The sequence below is a fragment of the Thermobia domestica genome, chromosome 11 (genome assembly GCF_964235325.1).
Source record: "Thermobia domestica chromosome 11, izTheDome1.hap1.1, whole genome shotgun sequence".
NCBI lineage: Eukaryota > Metazoa > Arthropoda > Insecta > Zygentoma > Lepismatidae > Thermobia > Thermobia domestica.
The window spans coordinates 157,993,959-158,016,636 of NC_137464.1; the positions used below are offsets into that span (position 1 = coordinate 157,993,959).

The 22,678-nt window shown below is 35.3% G+C and overlaps 1 long non-coding RNA gene and 1 pseudogene across 2 annotated transcripts in view; one reads left to right on the forward strand and one right to left on the reverse strand.

The window, feature by feature from the left end:
* Window positions 1–22,678, reverse strand: part of LOC145664522 (uncharacterized) — a 139,544-nt gene that overhangs the window by 94,190 nt on the left and 22,676 nt on the right. The window lies entirely within an intron of this gene.
* LOC145663686 (protein yellow pseudogene) overlaps window positions 1–22,678 on the forward strand; it is a 47,600-nt pseudogene that overhangs the window by 22,391 nt on the left and 2,531 nt on the right. The window lies entirely within an intron of this gene.

Sequence of the window (22,678 nt, forward strand, 5' to 3'; positions counted from 1 at the left end):
CCATGGAAGATTGCAGTAAATGTTAACATTATATCGCCTGTCATTTATGTTAACCCGCCCCGCTTCGCTGCGGTCACCCCGGAACGCAATAAACTTTGTTACTTAGATAATTTTTACTTTTTCGCTTTCAAGTGATATGATAAAAACCATAGTAGATTGCAGTAAATGTTAACATTATATCGCCTGTCATTTATGTTAACCCGCCGAGTGACACGGTCATGCGGGTTGCATATAAATACGTTTATTTTTACCTATGATGAACTAACAAACGATTTGTACGTTATGGACACTTGAATGGTCAATTATCTCAAGACACTGGTAATTAAAAATTAAAGTGATATGATAAAAACCATCTAGGGTCCAAATCCTAATAACCCCCCAAAAATAAAAGAAATTGGTTCAGCCGTATTAGCGTGATGAGGGAACAAAGGATTTGTGCGTTCTCTTTTATATAATAGATGGCATCGTGCGGAAAGGGTGCAATATTTACCATTGTAGAGTAAGAGAAATGAGCCACTATAATTGGCTGAACGTGGAGTTGCCATAGAAACAGTTCTTCTTGCCTGATTGTTATGACCACGTGCAGGAAGGAAAAAAAAAAAGAAGAAAGCGACTGTCACAAAGGGTAAGTTGTATCAACTGGACTGTATATGCATTCAAATCTGAAAAGTTTTCTGAACTCGACTGCCATTGATGTGGGAGATAAATGCAGTTAAATCTTACACCCGTTATAAGACTTTCCTCTTCTGACAACATTGTAGACTTTTACTTACATGTTAGATGTGCATAATTCAAGACTATAATTAAAGTTTAAAAATTTTTTAAAAAAATATGACTGATTTCTCGTTGAATCACAATTTAGTGTTCTTTCTCGACATAAGTTTAAATACTCTTAAAAATAGAGAAATAACGAAGGGATATTGCAAATATTTCTCGACAAAACTGTTCGTTTCCTGGTTTTATTCGTTTATAGCTTGAGAAATTTTAATGCATATATTAGAAGCCGAATGGTTGTACTAACAATAGGGTAAGTGTTACATTTAGTATTGATACACTTCCCACTTCCAGCTACTGCCTCTTCGCTGTGCGAAATGTAGTGTAAACATTTTCTAGTTTTTCTCAGACACTATTAAGGCTATAAATACAAAATTTATAGGATACAGTTGGCCACCTGTTCCTCGAGCGCTGAATCCATTCCAAAAAGCCATTACTCACTATGCCTTGCTGTTTTTGTTTTATTGCGCTAAAGATTGAAACAGAAAATTGTTAATTTAAACCACTTCCGGATTTAACACAAAGAAGGAGACAGAACCTATTCTTGGGAAGCTGAATCGATTGCCAAAAAAAAAAAAAAAAAAATGCACTTGAATATCTCTCACTGTTCTTACTCGATTGAAATCAGTATTGATACCGAAAGAAGTAGTAAATTACAACCAGTTTCGGTTTTGGTAGAGTATTGTGGGTTGTGATTATATATACTCTTGAGGCCCTGAATCGTTTGTAGAAAACCACTCGTTCCTATCAATTACCATTATTGTTCTATAGCGATAAATATTGAAACGGAAATGGTTGGTTTGAATCATTTCCGGATTCAGCAGAGGGTTAATGAAGAAGATGGATCCTACTCTTCCGAAGCTGAATCGACTGGAAAAAAAAAACTAAAATTAGATACCTCTTACCATTTTGCTCTATCGAAATTAGCATTGAATTCAGTAGTAGTAAATTTATACCACTTCCGTTTTGTTAGTGTGTTGCGGATTGTGATTTTATGTGCTCTTGACCAATGCTCTTGACCATTTGCAGAATTCTACTTATCGCTATCTGATACCTTTTTGTTCTATGGCGATAAATGTTAAAACTGGAATTGGTTTATTTTAAAAATTTCTCGTTTCTTAGATGGTTAACAGAAAAGATGGAACCTATTCTGGTGACGCTGCGTCCAACCCCGCCATGTTTCCTTTAAAGATAATGACCATTTGGAAGTGAGCAGCTCCCCTGGCAGGGTCGTAGACTCTGCACCCAGGAAGGATCCTCGGGAGAAAAACCTAGGACGAAGAGTCCACTACCACGGTCCCAAGTCCGTGTTGTGAAAGGGAGAGGGACTCCAGCTGGCCGCATACCAGTTGCATGCATTCCGGCAACCGTGTGCCAGTGAGGGAGATTGGTTCGAGTGGACCTTGGAAACAAGTTCTATCTCGAATGTCCAGCTCTCCAGGCAGTTCTTCCCATAGGACTGTAATCTTCGACTGGACAACAACATATCGTCGGAGGTAAGGCTTCGGCTATCCCCTGAAATGGGCGACTAACTTGTGCCATTGGATCCGGGAGAGTACATGTGACCTCATCATGTTTTCAGTGAGGTAGGTGGTCTTTGGCTGTCACCCTTACCGGCGGAGGTAAGGCCTTGGCTATCCTCCGAAATGGGCAACTAGGACGTGCACTTGGGTCCATGAGATAAGGCTACGTAGTACCCCAACGCCCTACCGGGAGGATGATGTAGATATTGACTCCAGAAAGCGTGCCGTGCGTGCTCTTGGGTCCGGGATGAGATACCTAGTATCCTAACGCACACTCGTAATCTCGTACCTCAGATAGTGGATTCTTCATCCCAGGTTTTCCTCTTGAGCATCCTTTCTGGGTGCAGAGTCTACGACCTTACCAGGGGGGCTGCTCACTCCCAAATGGCCATTGTCTTTAAAGGAAAACAGTCTACATCAGCCATTTGATCTGGTAATGGACGGTGTACCTCTACCGTAATAAGAGGTAGTGAATTCATTTACCCCGGGTCGGCGTAGTTATTGTGCAAGATTTCACGACCCTACCACAGGACCCGCCGCTCCTAAATGACAATTGTCTTTAAAGGAGACAGTCTACATCAGCCATTGAGTCTGGTAATGAATGGTGTACTTCTGCCGTAATTAGAGGAAGTCCTATAGTGCTTGGACGGGCCTGCCCGGGGAGACACGGCTCCCAAATGACAATGTCTGCTTAAACTGATGGTATACGTCAGTCATTGGCTCTGGTAATCTACGGTGTACCTCTACCGTAATTAAAGGAAGATTGGTGGACGATCCTACCGGGAGGGGAGTGTCGGATTGCTGGCATCAAACTCAAATGGTGTTTTAAAAACGTACCATTGGATCCAGGATGTGATACGGGATTTTCTCTACGTGTGAGTGGTAGCTCCACACGCGAAGGCGGTGGCCAGTTGAACATTAGAGGTAGGCAGGGCCGGGATTGAACAAACTCCATTAGGCATGCCTGGGACTCCCGGATTGGGTTGGACTCTGCCGGGGTTGTCACACCGTGGGATTCTGTAGTGCATGGGAGCCAATCCCATTAATCTGGGTAACAGTGAACGTGGGCGGAAGGTGAGCTTGCCTTATAACGCTCGGGCACCATACCTGCAGAGTTTGGTAAGACTGGCTCGTTAGCAATCCACTTTCACCAGTAGGCAACTGGTAGGTGGAACTTCGGCTCCGCCGCGCAGTGGGCGTATCCCACTCCCTTAGAGAATAGGGATTATACGCTAAGGCGTCAAGGTCGAGGGACAGATCCTGATTATGCACTTTGTGCACGAGGTTTAAGGACAAGAGTGAGGAATTACGGACAAAGTGCCTTGTTTGGCGGAAACTGTCCATTAAATAGGCTGAACAGCCGCACAAATGCTCTCCATGCATGCATTAAGTGGTGTGGTGGAAGACCACTAGACCCGTTGACGCTGAGTTCATTGCAAAATCAGCGGATCTTGATTTCTCTTACTGTGTTTGCTCTATGAAAATAGTATTAATACTGGAAGTAGTAGTAAATTTTAACCACTTCCGATATTGGTAGAGTATTCTGGATAGTCATAAAATGCTGCCTTGAGATGCTGAATTATTTGCAAAAAACAGCTTCTCGCTACCTGTTACCGTTTTTGTTCTATGGTGATAAATGTTGAAATAAAAAATTAGCTAATTTGAAGCGCGTCTAGTTTGAATAGTTCCAGGGGACTAATTAGTTTCTATTTTATTCACCAAATTTTCGAAACTGAAAGGCGTACAACCTTGGAATTTTGTACAATTATTCTCCTTGCACTTTAGGCTGCCAATAAAAGAAAGTTTTAGGAGTTGCATGTTCTTAGAGGGACATGGGTTGCTTAATTACTTTCCCGTTCACTAGATCTGCGAAACTATAAGCCGTAGAACCTTGAAATTTTCTATAACTGTTTTTCTTCGGCTCTAGGATGTAAATAAAACAAAATTTCGGGAATGAGTTACACTGTAGGATCGAAAGGGCACAGGAACCAAAACGTCGTACGATCGAAATGGCGTACAATCGACGCCGCTATAGCATTGAAAGCAATTCTGCATAGATCGAAACAATAAAAGACAATTTTACAATGATGCAATATCAAGTAACAAGCAGGTTTTTAAGATACACAGGGGAAAACAGACGTAAGTTCGAAATGACATACGATCGAATCGGGGTCCGGAACAGCATAGATCTAAACTGCGAAGGGTCGACACGTTTGGAATATTTCCGTGCCCAGCGCCATGAATGTTGTGGTGTAAAAATTCGTTAAGGTACATGATCGCTAATAGTTTATTATGGCTCTTCGATACTAACGAAATAATAATATTTGTGTGATACGTTACTTTTGCAGTGTCGTAATGTTTTATGCATGCTCAGTTGGAGCACACCAACTACCTGTAATTACGATCTAAAAGCGCTCGTCGGAGAAATGGCATCTGGAATTTTTTAATTTTTCGGAGAAATACTTATACTTTTCTGTTTTGCGAAATATTGTAAACTGTGAACACAGTTTTCTCCTGACATCATAAAAGAAAATTTTCCTTTTTAAAAAAAATCTCAATTCATATATGTATTATCGAAAGAAAGACTTTTACATAGTAAAGAAAATCACTTAAACTTTAAAATCTCGTCCAAAGTCTGCACACACACTCTAAAATGTTCAGAACATTGTCATGCTGAATGAAAATACAAATACAATAGGGATAGCTTTTTCAGTGGACCAAGCAATCATGGACATAAAAGAAAAGAGAGAAAGGAATAAGATAAGAAGAAAACCAGCAGCAATAATGATACAAAATATGAACAAAAAATAGGAAATCTTACAAAAGAAGAGAAAGAAGGATTAAAGAGATTAAGAAGATAGACTTTGTTATACACCAAGCTGATAAAGGAGGAGTGGTAGTAGTAATGGAAGATAAATGGTACAAAGAGAAATTGGAAGAATTATGCGACAAAACATACGAGGTGATAGACGAGAGAAAGATGAAATAAGAAGTAAAAGAAGAGATAATAAAGAATGCGAAGAAGGCAGGTTAAACCAAGTTAATAGAAGAAAAAGGAAGAATTCTGGATATGACAGGATTCCCGAAGATACACAAGAAAGAAGTAAAGTTGAGATCATTAAGGATTGCAGAAAGAATATTTTTGAACCATTAGAAGATGAAATAAAGAAAATAGCAGAAGAAATAATAGAAGAACTGATTAGTAATATTAAGAATACAGAAGAAGTCAAGAGGGTGATAGAGAAAGTAGTAAGAAGAAATGAGAAAACACTAACATTTTGCGTAATGTCAAAACAATATTTCCCAGCTTAAGAAGGGATTATATTTTGAAGGTGTTGGAAGAAGAAATGAAAAATAGAACATTAAAAAAATGGAAGAAAGAGAAAGTGATAAAAGCATTAAAACTGATATGGTAAAACAGTGTGTGTATAATAGGAGAGAATTTAGCCAAAATAAAGGAAGGACTAAGTCCAGTGTTATCAAAAATTGTAATGAATAAATGGGAACAGAAAGTGAAAGAAAAAGGAAAGGTTGGTGATATTTTGCAGATATGTTGATGATTACTTAGGTATTTGGGAAGGAACGAAGAGGTACTTCCAGCAATTTGTGAGAAGAATAGAAGAAAAACAGAAAGGAATAAGCCTAGAAGTGGAATTAGAAGAGGGGACATAAATGTTTTAGATATGGTAATAAAAAAGTAGAAGGGAGATTCGAAAAAACGTGGTATAGAAACAATGTTCAGCAGCTGTTTATTGCCACAGAAGGAGTGACGTATATGAAAGAAATAAAAATAATTTTATTAGAAACATGAAGAAAAAGATAAAAATTATAAATAGTGATGTCGAGAAGAGAAAAGAAGACAAGGGACGTTTCATAATTTATTAGTACAAAATGGATATAGTGAAGTTAGATTGAAGAAGGATAGTAGGAATGAAGAGAGAAGAATGCAGAAGGAAGTGGTAGAAGATACAGAAGAAGAGAAGAAAATATGGTTTGAAATAGAGAGCATAGGAGAAAAAACGAAAGTCCTGAAGAACTTATTGAAAAAAGGAGGATCAAGAACATACAGAAAAGGCAGTAGAAGAATGTTAGATGTATTGAGAACGAAGCAAATGAAGGTAACAGAAATTCACCTAAGTGATAGAGGAGTTGTATATAGAATTAAGTGCAAAGAATGTGGTATGAGTTATATAGAAGAAACAAGAAAGAGGTTGGAAGAAAGGATTAAACAGCACATGGACGACGTTAGATTGAAGAGGGATAGTAACGCAATATAGGTTATAAACATGTAAAGGAGACAGGACATGAAATAGACTGGGAAGGTGTAGAGGGACTGGAAAGAGAGAGAAGAAGCATTGTAAGAAAATGGAAAGAAGCAAAATGGATACGAAACGAATAAAGCGAGGAACTTGTGAACTGGAACAGTGGACTAAATATACATGGTGTGTGGGGGAAGATATTGAATAAAGCAGAGAAAAAAGGGTAACACAGGTGTATTGAATAGTAGATAGCTAATTAAAAGTTTAAGGTTCTCAAAAATGAAAGTTGTTCATGAAAATAACACAAGTGTCTCAATTAAAACTTTAACTCTCAAATAAAAGTTGGATCATTAAAAATTGAAAATATGTAATCAATTACAAATTGTTAAAAATGATAGGATGCATCTTATTGGTTCCTAGATATGACCTCCTCTCATTTTCAGAGATATATAAGGTGTAATCATAGATATTGTATTTCATAATGTGTCTAAGGAAGGCAAAGATACTTTGTCGAAACTGTCTTTATATTGTATACAAAAAAATTCCTTCTGTCATTTCCCTATTTTCACGAATATTCAAACTAAATTTTTACAGAAGAAAATGCTGCTAAATTACGATTCAAATGAGGTATTACACCTTTATTTTAATTAGGGCTTGAGTTATACCCGCCTATGTAAAAGTCTGCTATTTTGCCAGAAAATAAAAAAAAATCTTGGAAAGGATAGCAATTTTAAATATATTTAATTTTCTGATAGACCATTGAGGGTAGAGTTGCAAAAATTTGAATGAGCATCTATTTTGAAATGTTATAATCAAAGAAGAAAAAAGTACTTTTCTGCCTCCGTCCGAAGTTTACTTCTTAGTTAAAGGCTTTTGAGCAAACATTTGCACATAACAGTATAACGTAAGATTGAAGTCGTCTCTAAGCAAAAAAGTGTATAATTTTGCTAACAAAGTGGTGATTCATGCTAACGTAACAACGGATTTAATCACACTGACAAGCAGTGACACTTGTGAAGAACAGTGACAATATAATGAGCAAATATTTCACAAAGAGAACTTCTTCGTATATATAACCTTATGACGATTAAACAGCTTAATTTTGCCTTACTGAAATAGACCTTACAATCTCTATCATTAATCATCTTTTCTTTACATTGTAGTTGAAGAACAGAAATGCAAAGAACTTTTTAGTTTATTTAACAGATTACTTTTCAAAAAAGTACTTCCGCGAATGAATTCCCAAGAAGTTGAACTTACTATGAGACTACACAATTTTCCAGAGCGTTCAGTTCCTGACTAATTTACAGATTTGTTTGTCAGCGGTAAACATTCAAGGCGAGTTGTTAAACTGTTTCCTTTAGAATAATTGGTGCTTAACTGGAATTAAGTACGTAAGTATGATTGTCCTATGAAAATATATGACTAACGGAAATAACATGAATACGTATATTATTTTAAATACGTATGAATTGCAAAATTAATAATTATAATTAATAAGACTATTGACTCTAAGCTACAGATATTGACTATATTAAAAATACATTTTAGGACATTGAAGCATTTATCCATACAGCACAGGAAATTTTATCTATAATTTATTAAGTGTGTAATAAATTGAATAAATTTGCAATAAATAAATGGTATTTTTAGGGAAATTTTTCTTGAAGCCATTCACTGTAACTTTTGTTGATCACAGTAGGTGAGCGGTGAAATTTGTTTTATAGTTTTATAAATAATAATAATATCTCATGATCTCTTATCATCAGTCTCTAACCAGATAAATTAATTTAAACTATATCTATCTTCAATAATAATAAAATAATGTGTGTGTATTTGTATGTACATTATGTTGTGTGTGTGTGTCTACCATAATCTTTCCGCATCACCAGATCTAATAGCGTACGAAGCAATTTTTCGATATTTTTGGGTTCAAAGAGTAAGGACAATTACGGACAACAAAATGTATGCATAAAATAAGAGAATAAATACCCGGATCAACGAATATTAGTGTCAAATAGTTTTCGGAGACGCTGTGATGAATAGTGACACTCTCAATATGAAGTCCAACTTTAGTCCCATCGTCATGGAGAGGAATGCGTAAAAAATAACACGTCTGGACTTGCCAATATTAGTGTTGAATTCATAGTTTTCGGGATCTCTTAGCTCATTGGCGTCATTCCCGGTGACATTTCAGCTCAAATTTAGGCAAGGAGAGACATCAGTTAATAATGGAATTTACAGGGGCTATCTCTTTGATATTTAATTTTTATTTCATATTGGAGGGGCAACGCCAAAGGCGTTAATACTCGTTACTTTCTTTAAAATTTCGTTCACATTAAAAGGAACAACGCTAAAGACGTGGCTTTCCTTTCTTTCTTTCTTAATTTTACTATTTTTTTTTTTTTTTTTACTTTTAAATATTTTGTATAAACTTTATCTTCCCTTTGTGAAGAAATGACATTTCAGATAGTAAAAGAATAAATATATTTATTAATTTACAAACTTATTCGATATACCATCTATCGAGAACAGTAGGAATAAGGTATTGAAAATTTCTACTGATGTGCCCTTCTCGATGGTCTAGTGGCTAGCATGTGTGCCCTTGATTCACGTAGTTCCGGGTTCGACGCCCGGTTGGAGAGCACAAAAATTAAATTTGACAATCATTTACTTTCATTAAAAATATTTGTCACCTTTAGCCTAAAGGGCATAATCGTATTACGTTAAACTAAAAATTTCATTTCAGTCCGCAATACATCGCAAGTAAGATAGGATTCCATAGAGTTCTGAAGAGCAAGATTGGGGTCATTAGGACTTTCACAGTTACAAAATATATTTCTGTAGAAACACTGGATGTAATTTGGTATACGGTGGTTCCTGACCAGAGGTGATCACTTTGACCTAACCCCACTCAACCTCACGCTCACAAACTCATTTCGACCTCACGCTCACATCACAAGTCTGACCTCACGCTCACATCACCAGCCTGACCTCACGCTCGCATCACCAGCCTGACCTTACGGTCACCTCACTAGTCTGACCTCATATTCACACAACCTCACGCTCACTTCGTGAGGTTGATGTCGAGTGAGCGTAAGTTCCGAACTCGTGAGCGCCGATTTCGTGAGTTTGGGCACAGCTCTTCCCGCTAGAATATTGGCTAGCACGCACACTTTGGTGCACAGGATCGTGGGTAGGACTTGCGATATTGCGATATACGTATCAATCGATAGTTTAAAATGTCGGGATTTTTCGATGTCGATTTTTCGATAATTTCCAGTATTTCGATAGTTTTCGATGTCTTTTTGTTTTCAATATCAAGGTATACTGATATCACTTTCTCAACATAACGAGAACTATTCATATAACACGACCTAGACTTTCAATACTTCAGCGTTCTCTGTTCCACAGGATTACTACCTAATACAACCAAATATGACAAAAACACGTCGATTTATCAGGATCACGCAAGTGGGATTTATAATATTGTAATATTAGTTCGTACGCCCGTAAGACTTTTGCTTCACACGCGAACTACTAAATACAAGTGAATTATTGAATTCCGTCTCCTGGGATCGATAGCTAAAATAATAAGTTCGTTGAAGAAGATGAGTTACCCATGGGTAGAGGTAGAAATTATCCATTTTCAGTTTAACATTGATTACTATAGAGCAAAGACAGTAACATATAGCGAGACATAATTTCTTGCAATTGATCCAGCATCCTAAGAAGACCTTTCATCTCCATCTTTAACAATGTACTAAAATCAGAAGTGATATAAATTTACTACAACTTCCAGTCTCAGTATTGATATACATAGATCAAAAACTATTTAAAATTAGGTAAGGTATTTTGTTTGTTTGTTTGTTTGTTTAAGAATCGATTAGTTTTCTAAGAAAAATTCTCACATTCACTCTTAACTTTCTATTCAAACTGAAAATGGCAGAAATCAACCATGTCCGGTCCTAACGTTGATCACTATAAAGTAAAAACTGTAATAGAGATATACTTTCTTTCTTTTTCTTTTTCTTTTTTTTTTCTTTTTTCTTTTTTTTTTTTTTTTTGCAATTAATTAAACATCCCAAGGTTACCTTTAGTTACAATCCTTATCTTTCCACCGAAATCGGGAATGATGGAAGTACATTACAACTTGCGGATTCAATACATATTGCAAAAAAGGTAAGAACTAGCGAGAAGTGGGTTTTGGAATCTGGTTATTCATCTAAGAATAGTTGTCATCCCTCGTAACCCTCCATTCTAAATGAAATCTTTGAGTTTAACGTCCCACGTTTACGCCGGTTAGGCCAAAGGAGACGGTGATGATGAAATAATGGATGAAATAGTGGATTGAAGAAAGTGGGAGAAAACGGGAGAATCCCGAGAAAACCCACGCACTCGGTATTTGTCCACCACAAAGTCCACTTGGCGGGCGCTGGGATCGAACCCGGGTCCCTACTCACCAGAGGTGAACACTCTACCACTGAGCCACCGCGGCTAACTAAAACTAAAACTTCTATCCCAAGTTGGCCAATGAAAAAAAAAAGTAGCGGACCAAAGATACTCCCTGCTTACCTATGGTCGTTTCACACCAGGTGTTATCTTCAGATAGAGAAAAATAAGCTTTTGTATAGAGAAAAAAATCTACAGTCTTTTCGAATTACAATATACTTCTCCCGGCTATTGGAAGAACCAGGTGTCTACTTTGTTCCAACTTCACTCAACCTCACGCTTACGAACTCATTTCGACCTCACGCTCACATCATCAGTCTGACCTCACGCTCACATAACCAGCCTAACCTCACGCTCACATAACCAGTCTGACCTCAAGCTCACTCAACCTCACGCTCACATAACCAGTCTGACCTCAAGCTCACTCAACCTCACGCTCACTTCGTGAGGTTGAAGTCGAATGAGCGTGAGTTCCGAACTCGTGAGCGCCGACTTCATAACTTTGGACACATTTGTTCCTGACTCAATATAAGAGAAAAAGCATAGACCTACCTGGCTGCAAAAATACCTGCTTTCGGCTCTATGACTTTACTACCCAAAAATTTGTCGGGAAAATGCAAAACCAGCCACAACGGGATATAGGATGAAAGTCGGGAAAATGGAATATTCATTATTTTTAATCGTAGGTATCACTAATGCACAATTTGGCCCCTGTACTCGTCCACATAACCATATAACGTAATAAAGCCTTATCAAACAGGATAAAACAGTCAAAAGGCTCCAAAATTTTAACTTGTTGGCATCTTTTAAACTTACAGAGGCACATAATCCGCTACTAAGCTTTAAAATTGGCAATTTCCAAAATTTAAATGGGCAGTAGAATGTAGGTCTCCCAAAATTTGAGGAGTAGAGCAAGGTACACCTTCCAGAGTCAAGAGGACATTGACCCCTATGAAATCACACCACGTGATTAGGTCACATTATGTCCCATTAGTTTACCCTTGGGGTAAATTTTGTTTTAAAATTATGTAAAATATCACTCATGTGTCTTTGTTATTATTATATAAACATATATTTCATTAATAACCCTAACATATGCATAAATTATTTCTTATGGAAAAATTTGCAAGAGCTAATTTACTTTTGGAAATGAGTTTTCTTTGCGTGAAGTTTCCCGTAAACTCCTTACGTAATTTTGTTCGTATTTCAAAAGAAAATGTTACATTAATAATTGCAGCACTACATTATTTAGTTTAAGGAATTAGAGCGAGGAAGTTTAGTGCGGTGGCCTGTACCTTTTATTTTAATAAAATTCTTAATATAACCATTTGTTTAACTTGCAGATGTGAAATTCGATGTAGGCTACGTATAGACGCTTAATTAAAAATAAGTGAAAACCTGTTTTAACCTTTTTGAAAAATTCTGTTCTTAAAGAGGGAAAAGAGGGTAATTTCTACAGTATAACATTCTAATTTTCGATTTTACATATATAACATGCTGAATGTGAGATTTGTTTGAATTCGTGATGTGAATTTAGAATATAAACTCTACACTGAAAATAAGTGAACAAGCTTTTTTTTTTTTTTTTTTTTTTTTTTTTTTTTTTTTTTTTTAGCGTTTACGATAATTTAACTTGTAGAGAAGCAAAGAGAGAAAATTGTATAATAATCTATTTTCCGAGCACAAAATTTTTAATGTTGGAATTCACTTACGTCGGAGGTATTAAATTTAGTACATGAACTTTTCATTAAAACTAAACTTGTTTATTATAGTTACATTTTTATTATTCCGTTCCTTTTTCAAATAAGACCAATTTCAAAAATTAAGCTCTATTGTTTAAAAGAGTTATTAAATTAGAAAAAAACAAATAAACAAATTATATGTACAAATATATGAGAAATACGTTCTATTTCAAAGGCTAGGTATGGAAATTCAAAATATTCTCTCATTTTTACCATTCCATTTAAAACGCTAGTCATATACTCACCTAATTAGCATATTCTATAATTTGACATTCAGAAAATGAATATATCGTGCGACAAGTTGATTTGGCTGTTTCGAAACTTTTTTTTCCTTTTTTTTTTAGAAAAAAAGATATTTTTCAAAAATTCATTTTGAGGCTAAGAATTTTGAGTAACTTTCCTCGAAATTGAAAAAAATCTTCCGATTTTGGGTTTAAGAGACCGAATTTTAACTTGATTTCAACTTTAACAAAGCACATTTATAGGCGCCATCACAAATATGGATTTCAGGGTGATGGAAATCATGTGGAGGATGCCTAACAATTTAGATGATTTAGGTGAACATATCTGCTTGTGATGTGAGAAAACAATTGACTTTTGTTTCGACGTTGTGAGAAGTTAGTTAGCAACTATAGTGTCAAGGTTTACAAAATTTCAGTGAAGCCAAGTTTGTTTCAAATTTCTTGAATATATATCTTTCAAATATTTTCCATGAAATTTATTTTCTCTTGCGAAAAATGGGCAGTCAAAATTTCCAATTTTGCTGAAGAAAACAATCAGTCAGTTTCGAAGTTATTATGGATGATTAGTTGGTTCCGTTTGAAATCGAAGGTAACATTCGAGGTACATGAGCTTCCACGGGGAATCGAATGTGGATCTCCAGATGTAGTAGTTATTGTGACTTAAATCGAGTATATTGGCGAGCCTTTTGGCGTTCCAATGTGTTGAAACTTGCACACATGCAGTAGAAAACCTTGCAACGCAACTACACACTCTTAATTTGGTAATTATATCTTGTATCCTTAATAAACGGACTTGTCCTTAACATTAACGGAAAACTCACACTAGGTCTTATGTTCGCAATATTAAATAGAATTCTAGTATACACATTCCCTTACTTCTTATCATCCATTATTATTATTATTATTATTATTATTATTATTATTATTATTATTATTATTATTATTATTATTATTATTATTATTATTATTATTATTATTATTATTATTATTTTACTTCTTATCTTCGTTAAACCGGTTTCAACTTAATAATCTTATAGTTGTTTCTGGCAAGCGGAGGTTATTGGAAGAAGTTTTCCCGGAAGAACTTTCTTACCATATGACAAATGCTAGAATTACTGATTCTTATAGATTTAATAGATGTTTCGACGGAAACCATCTTACCACTCCGTCAACCTCTTGAATCTACATCTGTAAAAGAATCAGGAAAATAACTAATGTAAATCCTAAAATCTCATTCATTACCGTTATGTTTTCTGTAACCTTTTTGTTATCTAACTTTTCCTTGTAATAATAATGCTCTAGCGGTCCTGTTATACTGTTCATTCGAGGATGAGAACATCTTCTTCATCGAACTTGGGAAATGATATTTATTGTCAGATGCGAATTGTTCATGGAGACGTTGAGTCGCCCCGCGGGTTATGCTTTCCAATGTGGCTACACGTGGAGTGATTCCAGAAATATTAAATTTGAATGGTACAATACTCATCTATATCTCATATGGTTTCCCTGAATGCGTGGGATTCAACGATGGGCGGCTAACCTAATCGTTTACTTAGACGGAGCCATACGAGGAGTGCGAAAGGGGCAGGACACTTTCTTTAAAAGCTTAACAGACAAAATAGAACAATTCGTTCTAAAAAGTAAAAAAGAAATACCTTTTAAAGAAAATTACTTATCTATTTATACATGACTGCAAAGAAAAACTCGAGGAGCACTTTTATCTAATCAATTTATTTAAAAAAAAAAAATCTCTTATTATATCTTAATTTATATAGTATTATAATAGTGGCATTATATTATAATATTACGTCTGATTAAAAATATATAAAATGATTGTATTTGAAACCGATCCACATGCATCCATTTCTTTTCAGTCATGCATAAATAGAATTTTTAAAGAAGTAATATTCTAGAAAATAGAATTATTTCTTACTTTCCGGTAAGATTTACTTTGTTTCTTTAAAGAAAACATGATTTATTTTTTTTATTTTATTTCATTTTAAAGAAAGCATTTTTAAAGTTTTTTTTTTATTTAAACTTATATTAGGTCTATGCTACACTACATGGTTTGTAATTAAGTAAACTACGCTAGATTAAAGTTAATTAAATAACGTAGTTTCCAGGAAAAGTTATACCTGGTACTCTTAATTTATATTCAGTTCATTAACTTACAATAGAATAGGCGTGCAAAGCTTCTTCTTCACAGACAATACCCACATCTCAGATTTCTCGAAGCGTGTCGACACTGTTTGTGTTTTCATACTTCTACTGTTATGGAAAGCTTCAGTGCTCAGCACTTTGCAGTTGTTTGCCTCTAGTGATGAGCGCAAGAGTCTTGGTCTTGCAGTTTTTGCAAGAGTCTTGCATGCAAGACCAAGACCAAGACCAAGACCAAGACCACGAATAGCGGTGCAAGACCAAGACCAAGACCAAGGTGTGCAAGAACAAGACCAAGACCAAGACCATACCTGCAAGACCAAGACCAAGACCAAGACTCTTGCGCAAGAGTCTTGCACAAGTACTGTACTACTTGAATTTTTTTATACAATGTAAAAAAGGAGAAAATTCATTACATCTTTTACTTGATTTTTTTTTACTTCAGTAAAAGTGACACTAGAGTGAATGTGTTCCCGATAGTGTTATGCAATCCGTGTGAGTCGATCTGCCCCTGTAGCATATACCAACAGTATATCGTTTCCTAAATTGGTTGTTCGCGTTTTCTGTAGATATTGCTCGTTTTCAAGCCACACAGGTGTCATCTTGCGCCATGTAAGCTATTTTGGTGGACAAACATCGTGTGCGTGGGTTTTCTTAGGTTTTTTTCGTTTCCTCCTACTTTCTTCATTCCACCATTTCAGTCTTTTTTCATCATCACCGTCTCCCTTAGCGTTGGTGCATTACTGTGGGACGTTAAACTAGATACTTCATTTCATTTCAAAGCATACTAGTGGTGTTCTTCTTCCAAAACTGAAGAGAAATGTAGTATTGAACATCGGTAATTCCGTACACCATAGGTGCTGACTACATGAGTATGGCCTTGGCTATGAGACTCAAGCATCCGTTGTAAATTTTTAATGTGTGCTCGTAAAATTAATATCGAAATAACATTTTCATGACATTGACAAAAACTTAGTGCATGTAACCGCAAGTTTGATTTCATGGGCAGATGCTTATACGTTGAATAATTGTTTATTCATATAATTTTTAGCCTCCTTAGGTATACGGCACATCGGAGATTGAGCGATATAACATTACACTACAACAGTAAATCTATATTATAAAATTGAAAGTGACTATGCTTGTGACTCCCAATCTCTTGAACACTCTTGAACCACCAGCTCGAGATCGATCAAATTTTCAATATAGATCAGGTTTGGGCCTGGAATGTTATTTATCAGTTCACTTTGAAGGAACAACGTATGGGAGTAGGAGGAGGGGGAGGTATACAAAAATCAAAATAAATAAAAATAAAAGTGACTAAGTTTGTGACTTAATAATTCTTGAACCACCAGACCGACCTTAATCAAATTTTTAACATGTATGAGGTGCCTAACTGGAAAGTTTTTTATAGTTTCATTTTGATGGTAGAACCTAGGGCAGGAGGAGGTATATATAAAAATAAATAAAACTTAATAACTCTTGAACCACCCAACCGATCTCGATCACATTTTCAACATAGATGAAGTTCGGACCTGAGATGGTTTCTGTCATATCACTTTGACGATGGAGCTTAGGGGCCGAGGAGAGGAGAGGTATTTAAAAATGATCGAAAATGACCGATATTAGAGTGGAGTCTATAGTTTTCGGGGTCGCTGAGATAAACAATGACACTTCCGATGCTGTTTAAATCCAAATTTAGCCCCGTAACTTGGCGGTGGGAGGAGAGATATCTAAAAATGATCGAAAATTAATATTAGTGTCGAATTCATAGTTTTTGGGGTCACGAAAATGAACAGTGATACTTCCGATCCCGTTTAAATGCAAATTCAGCACCGCAACTTGGGGAAGGGGGAAGAAGGAGATATATAAAAATTATTGAAAATGACCATTATTATCAATGTCAAATTCATGGTTTTGGTTTTCGAGGTCATTGAGATTAACAGTGACACTTCCGATGCCGTGACTTGCAACATGGGGGAGGAGGAGATATATAAGTTTATTGAAAATGACCTATATTAGTGCCGAATCCATAGTTTTCGGTGTCTCTAAGATGAACAGTGATGTTTCTGATGTCGTTTAAACCCAAATTCAGCCCCGCAACTTGGGGAGGAGGAGGGGAGAGAAATATAAAAATAATCGAAAATGCCCCATATCAGAAAGCGCTTAGTAATAATGAAAATTGACTGATTAACGAAACATATTATTATTATTTAAAATTTAACCCAACGAAGTGGGTAATTGATGCTAGTAATCCATATTCACAAGTGAGACTGATTTTATACAGTTATTTTAAATAACTTGTAGTTTGATGTCGTTATTTTGTATTTCTAATATAGGTCAAAAGTATTTATACAAATTGAGTTTATAGAAAAGACATAGACAGTTGAGTCTTTTTTTAGTTTTCACTCAAATTATTCTAAAATATTAGGTTTTGATTATAATAATTATTTTAATTTTTCTCTTTTTTGTCGATATGCTAAACATATCATCATAATTATCATCAAAGCTATTCTGCCATTATCGGCTGGTTGCTTGCTGCAACTGAGAAACCTCGATGTACGGTGGTCCTCAGCTAGTCTCTTCGTCTTAATGTAGCAATTTTCTTAATATCTTCCTTCAACTACAATTTCCTTTTCTCCCTCTCTCTCTTTCCTTTCACCATACCCTCTAGTACGTCCTCCACAGCCAATATCCCAACCAGTTCCTTTTTCTTCTCTTATCAATATCTAAAATTCTTCTTTTTTTCCCCTACTGCTAATATTTCTAACACCTTCTCATTCGTTTTCCGTTCAACACAGCTAATTCTCCCCATTTTTCTCCATGCCCAGGTTTCGAAAGTCTCTAATTTTTTCCATCGCTTTTGCGTAATGTCCATGTTTCTGCCCCATTGGAATCAGTAAAACAAAATCTCAATATTTAATTATAAGTTTGTTTAACACAAAGATTAGCTAATGTGGTTGAAAAGAAAAATCTGACGCCTTTAGAGTGTAAAAATAATTTTGCATTTCATGGTATTTCAATTATCTGTACCGTTTTGATTTTCTTTCATTCATCTCAGGGGTAGTCTCCCTAGTTTCGGAACCGGTGGAGTGTTGGATCTGTTAAAAAATATAAAAAGATTAGCGAAGCGTGGGCACCCAATAAAAAAATAAAGGTCATTACTTATGTTGTACACTATTATCATACTTACACGAAGATAAACTATGTTACATTTAAAAACATATATTGTATTTCCGTTACTATTGGAGCATTGTAGAATTTATTATCCCTTATATCCAGAGTAAAATTTACCTATGAAAAACATAAGATTTCTTAAAAGCAAAACTTGCAAGACTCTTGCAAGCAAGACCAAGACTGGGTGTGCAAGACCAAGACCAAGACCAAGACTGGGTTTGCAAGACCAAGACCAAGACCAAGACCGAAGGTTCCAGTGCAAGACCAAGACCAAGACTGGGTGTGCAAGACCAAGACCAAGACCAAGACCACCCCGGTCTTGGTCTTGGTCTTGCATTTGCTCATCACTATTTGCCTCAATTAGTGTTTTGCTCTTTTCAAAAATCACTTCCTATTTCTTTTTCTGCCTTTTGGTAATCTATGGAATATTGTTTGTTTATATCTGAATGTGAGGGTTAGGAGAAAAAGAAAGTGTTCCAAAAGCTGAAATCCCGTCATATTTCAAGAGTTCTGGCAATATATTCTTGTATTAATCAAGCAAAATAATTATACGAGTACTTGTTTGAAAAGGTAATTAATATAGTAATTGATAGGTTCAAATCCAGACTAGGTAAAAGTGAGCTTAGGACAAGAAACGAGTAATGAATACTCATTTTTCAGTGTAAAGTATGTGAGAAAATCTAATATCTCCAGGAGTCTCAGCATTATTAAAACACGAAAAATTTCAGCAGTTTTCGTCTTATAGACACCCTTTGCCCTTCGATTATTTCTATTTGTTCTTTAAAAAAATGGAAATGCCCTGTTTTGACTCTCAACTTTTGATTTAAAGAAAAAAATAGCAATCATTCGTATAAACAAGGGACATTGCGTATATAACATTTAAATAAATTTAAGAGGGTTGTGGTGGTTCAGTGGTAGAGCGCTTACTAATGGTGCATGAAGTCCCTGGTTCGATACCAGGCCAAGTACATTTGTGGTGGACAACATCGTGTTCACGGGTTTTCTTGGGTATATCCGTTTCCTCCCCCATTCTCATTTTCACCAATTCTTCCATCATCATTCACTTGCCTTCATCATGCTTCTCCCTTAACCTAAAAGCCATAATCACGGGATGTTAAACTGAAATATTTAATTTCTTTTTTATTTTTTGAACAATTTTAACAGTGCTAATAGAGATTTATTGTTGGAAGTTAGATAAATGCGAGGAAAAATGGTTTATTTAGATTTTAAAATGTTAATATTTTGATTTTCAAGAAAAGTTATTGTTGAAAGAGTTGCGATATTTTAGAGACAATTGTAACAGAGAACGATATGATTTTAAAACTTGACCTTGCTAGTTTCTACATAAAGAATAATTGTACCCAAATGGTATAGCATTGACATTCAATATTCAACACATTTATCAAATGATGGTATAATTATTAGAATCACGCAGTGGGCTGTTAGCACGTCCATCCGTCCGTTATTCCACATGATAACTCTTGAACATCTTAACGGTTAACAGCTGTTAATCTATATATTATTTATTTTTAATATTAATTAATGATATTCCCAATAGCCTGCAAAATTCATTCAGCCTACTGTATGCACATGACCTAAAGTTGTATTAGTAATGTTAATGACTCGGTATCTCTACAAAATGATATCAATGCTGTTTCCAAATGGTGTCAACTCTATGATCTGAACCTTAATGTAAATAAATGTTTTATAATGTCATACTCGCGTAAGAACACACCTCTAAAATGTAATTATTTCATTGGTAACCTCAATATTAAAAAGATCGAAGGGTTTAAACACATCGGAGTCAGCTTTGACACAAAACGTAACATTTTCAACCACGCTAAAAAAAAAAAAAAAAAAAATGTGAGCGAAGCTTATAGAAATCTGGGGTATACGATAAGAACTGGAAGGGATTTGAAGAAACAAGACACATTAAAAACGATATATAACGCAATCGTTAAATCGAAACTAGAATACGCTGCCGAAATCTGAAACCCTGCAAGTAAAAATATAGCCACAAAATAGAAATGATACAATCAAAATTCGAAAGGTATTTAGTTTTCAAGGAAACAGGCATATATCCTAAATTTGAAATATGTCGATGTTTAATTAAACAACTGAATATTGTATCCCTCGACAGCAGAGGAAAAGTTCGATTACTCTGCCTTCTCTATAAGATTTTAGAGCTCCTCGTGGCTAAGCGGTTAACGTACGCGCCTTTGGCGTGGGAGACCCGGGTTCGATTCCCGGCGGGAGCTCATGTGGTTCGGATTCCACGTTAATCAGTAGGTCCACGTCTCATATAGCCTCGCTGCCGAAAGGGACGCTAAACTAAAATCAACTCAACTCTATAAGATTTTAAATGACAAAATCCAAATGTCGCAATTAGTTGAACTTCTGAAATTTAAAGTTCCCAAAGTTAGAAGACGTCCAAAAGCTGGCTTATTTCACTGTAGAACATTAAGAACAAATATGATGAAAAGCTCACCTATTTGAAGCATGTGTAACCTCTACAACAAACTGTGTGTGGTTGATCCAAATACTGATATATTCAGAATGTCCCTCACTAAATTTTAAAAACGTAGTAAATTCTTTAAATGACAGAATCAATGATTAACCACTCATTAAAATTATCACTTGTCTGTTTATTCTAGTGTTGTTATGTTTATCTGTTTTTGTGAATACTGTAAGTGGGTATTTTTACCTGTAGTATTCACTTCTCTAAATAAATAAATCATCTTCCATACATAGAAGCAAACGTTTGAATTCTGATTTTTGTAGTAGATACCTAGAACGATTATCTGGACCGGAGTCAATCCATTAACATCTTAATGGGCAACAGCGACTTTAACGAAGCTATCTATATCCCATAAATGTAAGTTTTCGCGCAATCCTGTTTACTGTCATTAGCAGAGTTTATTTTACGGTGTTTTTTCTTTAAATTTTGTGGAGAATTTAGTTGAAGTTTATAATAATTTATTCAAGTAATTCCAAAATTTGAAATAAGTAATGTGCAGTCATAGAATCATCTTATATACATGTTGAATATGCACGTTCTATCGTAAAATTTTGTAGAGACTGTTTTTTGTTTAATCTGATGCCAGCAAAATTTAAACTATAAGTTGATCATTTGTATTTCAGCTCTCTCCGAAGTATTTCTAGCTCTTAGAAGCTGATGTATGGAGTGATTATCGTGCATTTCGAACTATTTAAAGTCGTAGGTATTAGTAGCCAGAGGCGGATTTTAGGGCGCCAGTTACGCCCATGAGATTTTTAGGGAGACAATTTTTAATTAAACATAATACAATCAAACTTTAATTTTACTATGACGATGCTTTTAAGAATGAAAGAATTCGCAAATTATATAAAATTTCGTTTACAAAGCAAGTTATTGTGATTTTGTTTAGGGGGAAAGGGGAAGAAGATTGGTAAATTTGGTGGTTGGTAATTGCGCCCAAATTCTTGACTGTGGACGAAACGGATTAGTAAACTGATGGAGCGATGTAAACACACGGGATGCTAGGTCAAATTCTGTTTTCCAATGTTATTTTTTATATAAAGATATAATAAAAATAAATTTCCTGTAGCTCATTGGGAATCTTTGCTTCAATTAGAATAAAATTTATACAGTCCATTTCATTCTATATTGCCTATGCTATTAGTTAAGTGCTGTCTATTCTTCACATTTTCTGCATAATTAAGACCATATCTAGATGGCTACATAAATATTGGGTCAGGAAAAACTTCCCAATTTGAGAAACTAATAAATTCAAATTCAAAGCAGACACGGTAATTGACTTTTTGTTTCTGGAAAGTATACACATAATGTCGTTTCATAATTGCATAATGTCGTTTCATAATTGGATAATGTCGCATAAGTATGCATAGTGTCGTTACACATAATATTAATTTGTTTTTTAAACAAACATCACTCAAGTGGTGGGTTCCACCAGCGAAATAACAAAGGCACGATGTTCTTCCGACTACACTATATTTTTCAGTGTTTCCTATGTCGTTGTCGGGAGAATATTGTACTTTTGTTTTCGAAGATTTTATCAAAAATTACAGGATGTCGATAGAAATGTAGCAAGCTTCGCGCTTTATATCAATAACGGAGGTCACCTTTGAGTGAGTTTTTTTATTCCAAACAGTGCACTGGTATAACGATATTATGCTACTTTCCAGCAACAAAACTAAACTACAATTTCTATATCTACTTTGGATTTTGATTTTATTAGTTTCTCCCCTAAATAGGAGAGTTCTTTTTGCTGCACCCTTTATGTGCCTTGTTTCAACAAACATTTCTGCCTATTCCAAGAAATTTAAAAATAATAACTATTGGTATTATCTTA